The sequence below is a fragment of the Nicotiana sylvestris genome, chromosome 4 (genome assembly GCF_000393655.2).
Source record: "Nicotiana sylvestris chromosome 4, ASM39365v2, whole genome shotgun sequence".
Lineage (NCBI taxonomy): Eukaryota > Viridiplantae > Streptophyta > Magnoliopsida > Solanales > Solanaceae > Nicotiana > Nicotiana sylvestris.
In genome coordinates, this window is record NC_091060.1 from 41,254,741 (window position 1) to 41,262,467 (window position 7,727).

The window sequence follows — 7,727 nt, forward strand, 5'->3', positions numbered from 1 at the left end:
TTAACGGGGAGGGGCAACATGCTATGGGGGATACCAACATAAGGAAACACAGAAAAAACAGGCTGAAACAATTAAGGCACTAGAACCAGTAGCAACAAGAAATCACCACAAACCAATAATGAATGCACAACATCACCCTTCGTGCTTTTACTCTCAATCCTCACCATGCAATTAATAATGAGAATGTGTATGGCATCACCCTTCGTGCTTTATCACTCTTCCTCACCATATGAATATTAAAAATGTGCACGGCATCACCCTTCGTGCTTTATCTCTCTTCCTTACCATATGCATCCATATCAATGTAAATGTGCACGGCATCACCCTTCGTGTTTTATCAGTCTTTCCTCACCATATGTAAAGTATGAATGTGCACGGTATCACCCTTCGTGCTTTATCACTCTTTCCTACCTCAAACAGTGGTAACAACAACATTCTGGCAAGGGAATAACAATAAGAATAAATAAATCCCGATAAGGGAATCAGCTATAATCAATCTTGTTCTAACAATTTACATCACCAAAATGAACCTCACTCAGAGCCAATGCTCAACAATGAACAAATAGCAAGAAAATGATCATAAGTCTTACTCAACATGGATAATCATCAATTTAGGCATTGATAGAACTTAATAAGAATCATAACGATCACAACTTAAGACTCATGGACATGCTTGACACCAACACATAGATATTCGTCACCACACCTATACGTCGTACACAACACTAGCACATAAAAAATAATGCACAATACCTATTCCCTCAAGCTAAGGTTAGACCAAACACTAACCTCGATTCCACGACCACGAATCAAGCCTTAACTATCGCTTTCCCTCTAGATTTCACCTCCAATTCACTTGTATCTAGTCATAATTAGCTTAATAACATCAACAAATGCTAAAGAACTCACACTCGATGCTTAATTATAATTTTCCTAATATTTTCCCCAAAAATCCAAAAATCGACCTCGGTCCCGCTTGGTCAAAACCCAAAGTTCGGACCAAAACCCGATTACCCATTCACCCCCGAGCCCGGATATGCAATTGGTTTTGGAATCCGACCTCAATTGAGGTCTAAATCCCCAAATTTCAACCAAAAACACCCAAATTCCCATGAAAATACCTAGATTTTATGATGAAATCTTGTAAAAAGATGAAGTAGATTGAAAGAAATGAGTTAAAAGTTTTTTACCGATTATTTGGGGAAGAACCTTTCTTTGGAAAATCGCCCAAGAGCGCTTAGGATTTGAAAGAGTTTGAAAAATGAAGAAAATCCCGTCTAAGTTTTAATTTACCCTGGCGCAGTTATCGCATTTGCGATGACAGGTTCGCAAATACGAACTCGCAAATGCGGCTAAGGCTTCGCAAATGTGAAGGATGCGGCCTCTGCTCTTGTCATGTTTGTGACTCTGAACTTCGCAAATGCGAAGGTCCCCTACCTAGCCCAGTCATCGCAAATGCGAGCTCGCATTTGCGAGCAAGGCTTCGCAATTGCGAAGCCTGCAAACCTGCAACACACCACCAGTTTTTCCTATGCTCAAAACACTCTGCGGCTTATCCAAAACTCACCCGAGCCCTCAGTCAAACATGCACGCAAGTCCAAAAATATCATACGAACTTGCTCGTGTGATCAAATCATCAAATTAACATCAACCACTATGAATTTAGCCTCAAAATCAATGAAATCCACAAGAACACCTAAAGTTACTATTTTCACAGTCGAGGGTTCGATTTATAGCAAATCAAGTTCGATTACTTCCAAATTTCACAGATTAGAGTTAAACATTATTTTAAAGTTGTACCGGGCTCCGAAACCAATATACGGGCCCGATACCATCATATTCATGCATTATTCAATTTCTAAACTTCTTATATTTTTCAGTTAAATAATTTTCTTCAAAACTTCATTTCTCGGGCTAGGGACCACAGAATTCAATTCCGGGCATACGCCCAAGTACCATATTTTTTTACAGACTCTTTAAGACCATCAAATCACGGGTCCAGGTCCGTTTACTTAAAATATTAACCGAAGTCAACTTAATTCAATTTTAAAGGCAAAATTTTGAATTTTCTCAATTTTGCACATATAGACTTTCTGAAAGCGCGCTCGGGATGCGCACACAAATCAAGGAGAAGGAAAATTAGGTATTAAAGGCTTCAGAACCCTGGATTGGGTTCTAAAACATGAGATGACCTTTTGGGTCATCATATTCTCCACCTCTAAAACAACCGTTCGTCCTCGAACGGACATAGAAAAGTACCCGATTCGAGGAAAAGATGGGGTATCGGTCCATATATCAGACTGGGACTCCCAGGTCGCTGCCTCAATAGGCTGACCTCTCTACTGTACACAAACTGAAGGGAATTTCTTCGATCTCAACTGACGAATCTGCCGGTCTAGAATGGCCACCAGTTCCCCCTCACAGGTCAAGTCCTTATTGTGGATAGGTTGACTAAGTCAGTGCATTTTATTCCTATGACAGTTTCCTATTCTTCGGAGCGGTTGGCTGAGATCTATATCCAAGATATTGTTCGTCTTCATGGTGTGCCTGTGTCTATCATTTCTGATCGAGGTACGCAGTTTACCTCACATTTATGGAGGGTAGTGCAGCATGAGTTAGGTACATGGGTCAAGTTGAGCACATCATTTCATCCTCAAACGGACGGACAGTCCGAGCATACTATTCAAATTTTGGAGGATATGCTCCGAGCATGTGTCATTGACTTTGGAGGTTCGTGGGATCCGTTCTTGCCATTAGTAGAGTTTTCCTACAACAACAGTTACCAGTCGAGCATCTAGATGGCTCCTTGTGAGGCATTATATGGTAGTTGGTGTCGATCGCCAGTTGGGTGGTTTGAGCCGGGAGAGGCTCGGTTGTTGGGTACAAATTTAGTTCAGGATGCCTTGGATAAGGTTAAAATCATTCAGGATAGGCTTCGTACAACTTAGTCCAGACAAAAGAGTTATGCCGACCGTAAGGTTTGTGATGTGGAATTCATGGTCGGAGAGCGAGTATTGCTTCGGGTGTCGCCCATGAAGGGCGTGATGAGATTTGGGAAGAAAGGCAAGCTAAGCCCTAGGTTCATCGAGCCTTTTGAGATCCTTGATAGAGTGGGAGAGGTGGCTTACAAACTTGCTTTGCCGCCGAGTTAATCAGTTGTGCATATACACTGCATCAAACTTCCTCTAAGTCCGTGGAAGTCCAACAATGAAGTCCATAGTGATACGCTCCCACTTCCACTCAGGAATCTCAATCTTCTGAAACAAACCACGAGGTCTCTAATTCTCGTACTTTACCTGCTGACAATTCAAACACCGAGCTACATACACAATAATATCCTTCTCATCCTCCTCCACCAATAATGCTTCCGCAAGTCCTGATACATCTTAGCGGCGCCCAATGAATAGAATACCGGTAACTATGGGCCTCCTCTAGAATCAACTCTCGAAGTCCATCCATATTAGGTACACAAACATGATCCTACATCCTTAAAACTACATCATCTCCGACTATAACCTGCTTGGCACCTCCATGCTGCATTGTGTTTCTAAGGACAATCAAATGGGGATCATCATACTGCCGATCTCAAATACGCTCAAATAATGAAGAACGAGAGACTGTGCAAGCTAGAACACGGCTGGGCTCAGAAACATCCAACCTCACTAACTTATTGGCTAATGTCTGAACATCCAAAGCAAGCAGTCTCTCATCGACCGGAATATATGCAAGGCTGCCCATATTGGCTGACTTACTACTCAACGCATCGGCTACTATATTAGCCTTCCTCGGATGATACAAGATGGTGATATCATAGTCTTTCAATAGCTCCAACCACCTCATCTGCCTCAAATTTAGCTCCTTCTGTTTGAACAAGTATTGCAACTCTTGTGATCTGTGAACACCCCACATGACACGCCATATAAATAATGCCTCCAAATCTTTAGCACGTGAACAATGCCTGCTAGCTCTAATGGATGCATATGCAATAACCTTGCCATTCTGCATCAACACCGCACCAAGTCCAATACGAGATGCATCACAATATACTATTTATGGCCCTGAACCTGTGGGCAATACCAACACCGACACTATAGTCAAAGCTATCTTGAGCTTCTGAAAGCTCACTTCACACTCGTCCAACCACCTAAACTGGGCACCCTTCTGGGTCAATCGAGTCATCGAGGCTGCAATAGATGAAAACCCCTCCATAAACCGACGATAATAGCCTGCCAAACCTAAGAAACTCCGGATCTCTATAGCTGATGTGGGTCTAGGCCAATCCTTGACTACCGAAATCTTCTTAGGATCCACCTGAATAACCTCTGTTGATACAACATGACCCAGGAATGCTACTGAACTCAACCAAAACTCACACTTCAAAAACTTTACATACAATTGAAGAACGACTCGAAGATGCTGCTCGTGCTCCTCCCGTCTATGGGAATAGATCAAAATATCATCAATTAAGAAAATCACGAAAGAATCCAAATAAGGTTTGAACACTCGGTTCATCAAATCCATCAAATCCATGCCCGTACCGAGTGCGGAAAGCTATCTTAGGGACATCTGATGCCCTAATTCTCAACTGATGGTAGCCAGATCTCAAATCTATCTTTGAAAATACCTTGGCACCCTGAAGCTGATCAAACAAATCATCAATCCTTGGTAATGTATACTTGTTCTTGATGGTGACTTTGTTCAACTGTCGATAATCTATGCACATCCTCATCGACCCAACCTTCTTCTTAACGAACAACATCGGTGCACCCTAAGGAGAGACACTAGGTCTAATAAAGCCTTTATCCAGAAAGTCCTAGAACTGTTCTTTTAATTCTTTCAACTCTAGTGGGGCCATACGATATGGCAGAATAGAAATGGGCTAAGTGCCCGGAGCCAAATCAATGCAAAAGTCAATATCCCCTGTCGGGTGGCATCCCCGACAGGTTTGAAGGAAACATCTTTGAGAACTCACGGACAACGGGCACAAAATCCATAGAAGGAACCTCAAAACTAGAATCACGAATATATGCCAAATAGGCCAAATATCCCTTATCAACCATACGCCGAGCCTTCATATATGAGATAACCCTACTGGTAGAATGAACAGAAGTCCCTTTCCTCTACAAACGAGGCACCCCGACAATGCTAAGGTCACGGTCTTGGCATGACAGTCCAATATAGCATGATAAGGGGATAACCAATCCATCCCTAAGATGACATCAACATCCACCATATTGAGGAGTAGGATATCTACACGGGTCTCAAGACCCCCAATAATGACAATGCAAGCATGATAAACACGATTTACCACAATTGAATCACCCACTGGTGTAGACACATATACAGGAGCACTCAAAGAATCACGAGGCACAACTAGATAAGGGGCAAAATAAGATGATACATAAGAATATGTGGACCCTGGATATAATAGAACTGAGGCATCTCTACTGCAAACTGAAACCGTACCTGTGATAACTGAATTGGAGGCCTCAGCCTTAGGTCTGGCTAGAATAGCATAACATTAGGGATGGGCCCTACCACTCTAAACTACATCCCTAGGACGACCACTTACTGATTGGCCTCTACCTCTAGTTGCCTGGCCTCCACCTCTAACGACCTGACCTCTACCTCTAACACCTCTACCCCTGCCTCTAGCTGGCCGAGCAGGTGGTGGAACACCCGGTGCTAGAACCATACCACGAGAACCCTGATGCTGAGAAATGATCGAGGCTCGAGGGCAAAACCTCGCAATGTGCCTCGTATTGCCACAAGTATAGTAAGACTTTGGTTGCTGAGACTGCTGATCCTAAAACTGACCCTAACAGCCTAAATAACCACCCTAAAAACTCTGGAGCGGAGGTGCACTAATAGGAGCTGGTGGTGCACTGTAGGGCAACTGATCAGAATACTGCATATGAGAACCGTGGCTACTTGGAGCACCATGAGAAGCCTGAAGTGTTACCTCAAATAGCCTAGGAGGATGGCCTCTACCAAAAGAATCCCTACCTCCAAACTAGGCAACATTGAATCTTCCAGAATGATGAGGTCTCTTATCCGACCCCTGACCTCTCCTCTGAGCAAGAACCATCTCAACCCGCTTGGCCACATTGGCCGCAACCTAAAAAGAAATCTCGCTACCTGTCTCTTTAGCCATCTGAAGTCTAATAGGCTGAACGAGTCCCTCAATAAACATCCTCACCCTCTCTCTCTTGGTGTGGAGTATCAAAAGATCATGACGAGCCAAATCAATAAACCTCATCTCGTACTGGGTGACAGTCATAGAACCCTGCTGAAGGTGCTCGAACCGCCTGTGGTACTCCTCTCTCTAAGTGATGGGAAGGAACTTCTTGAGAAATAGCTGCGAGAACTGGTCCCAAGTGAGAGTTAGTGACCCAGATGGTCTGGCCAAACAATAATCTATCCATTTTTCTTGGCGGAACCTGACAGACAAAAAGCAACAAAGTTGACCTCATTGGTCTCCACTATCCCCATGTTCCGAAGAACCTCATGACAGCTGTCTAAGTAATCCTTGGGATCCTTTGAATATGTACCACCATAGGTAGTAGTGAAGAGCTTGGTGAACTTGTCCAACCTCCACAAAGCATCGGCGGACATAGCCGCTCCATCACCGGTCTAAGCTACTACACCCAGCTGAACTACTCCAACTGGCTGAGCTACTAGAGTCTAAAACTGGGGAGCCATCTGCTCCGAAGTATGGGTAGAGGGAGTCTATGCTCCTCCCCCAACCTGAGAGACGACTGGTGCTACAGGAAGTAAGCCTGCTTGGGTGACACTCTCCATAAGGCCCACTAGACGGACCAGAGCATCCTGCAGTATCATGGTTGCGATGAACCCCTCTGGGACCTGAGCTGGGCCCGCTAGAAATGTCTGGGCCGGAACCTCATCATCAAACTCTACTTGAGGCTCCGCCGCTAGTGCTGTTGCTCAGGGATGAGCTCTGCCCCTGCCTTAGCCCCTAGCACGACCTCGGCCTCGTCCTCTGCCCCTCCTGAGAGCTGCTACTGGGGGCTCAGACTGCTGATCGGCTGTTGAAGCAGTACGTGTTCTTTCCATCTACAAATGATCAGAGTAGAAGTTCAATTAGCATTGAGAAATCAATCCACACGACAGAGATAAATTGAAGTGAAACTGTTCCTAACTTTGTAGTCTCTGGGGATATGAACAGATGTCTCCGTACCGATCCCTCAGACTCTACTAAGTTTGTCCGTAAATTGTGAGACCTAATCAACCTAGAGATCTGATACCAATTTGTCACGACCCGAATTACCCACCGTCGGGACCGTGACAGCGCCTAGCATTGAACCCGCTAGGCAAGCCAATGTTACTGATTATTTTATCTTTTTACCTTTATCTTTAACAATTTTCCAGGTAAATGCAAGTAAATAGCGGAAATAGAAATGCGGAAGAACAAAATTTAACAGTTTAGCTAAAACCAATTCGAAATCCATAACAATACTCCACCCAGAACTGGTGTCACAATCTCACAGACTATCTACGAACACTACAAATAGGGTTTGAACAAAGTAAATACATGTCTCTATCTAAATAGATAAGAATATAAAGAAATAGGATAGAAGGGGACGCCAAGGCCTGTGGACGCCTGCAGGACTACCTCGGGTCTCGGCTGGACTGAAGGCAACAACCTCTAACTATAGTCTGTATGCTCCAGTACCAGAATCTGTGATACACTCAAATTATACTTTAAT